The sequence below is a fragment of the Limulus polyphemus genome, unplaced genomic scaffold, assembly GCF_000517525.1.
Source record: "Limulus polyphemus unplaced genomic scaffold, Limulus_polyphemus-2.1.2 Scaffold5579, whole genome shotgun sequence".
Taxonomy (NCBI): Eukaryota; Metazoa; Arthropoda; class Merostomata; order Xiphosura; family Limulidae; genus Limulus; species Limulus polyphemus.
In genome coordinates, this window is record NW_013671189.1 from 47,969 (window position 1) to 48,631 (window position 663).

A 663-nucleotide genomic window follows, 5' to 3' on the forward strand; every position below is an offset into this window, starting at 1 on the left:
CAAAACCGTGACTAATTGCATGATCAGATTTATTGTTTTCTAATGCATTGCCCACTTTTGGCCTTTAAACCTTAAGTAATTGAACGGTTTGGCCTATTGTTTTCTAATGCATTGCCCACTTTTGGCTTTTAAACTGTAACTAACTGAACAGTTTGGCCTTCTGTTTTCTAACGCATCACCAGCTATTCTAATTTGAAACTGTAATTAACTGAACAGTTAGGTCTATTGTTTGCTGATGCATTCCCAACTTTTGGCGTTAAAACCGTGACTAATTGGATGGTTAGGCCTATTGATTTCAAATGCATTGCCAACTTTTAATGTTTAAACTGTAACTTTTATTGCATACCTTACCTTAACACATAGCACTGATGTTTTCACTTTAAACACATTATTCATTCGAACATTTGGGTTATCAAATAAATGTATAACTAATTTGAATTTATTTTTAAACTGACTTCTATGAAAATATTTATAAAGTATGGCAGCTGAGATAGTGAAAATTATTCATATATATATATATATATATTAAAATGTAAATTCAACTAGTTATTCACGAACTTTTTCTAAATATATATATATATAGTGTTTATATATGGTGTTTCTTATTGTCCTTTACTCACCACGGTTAACCTATAGTTGAATAATTGAGAAGAATATATTTAT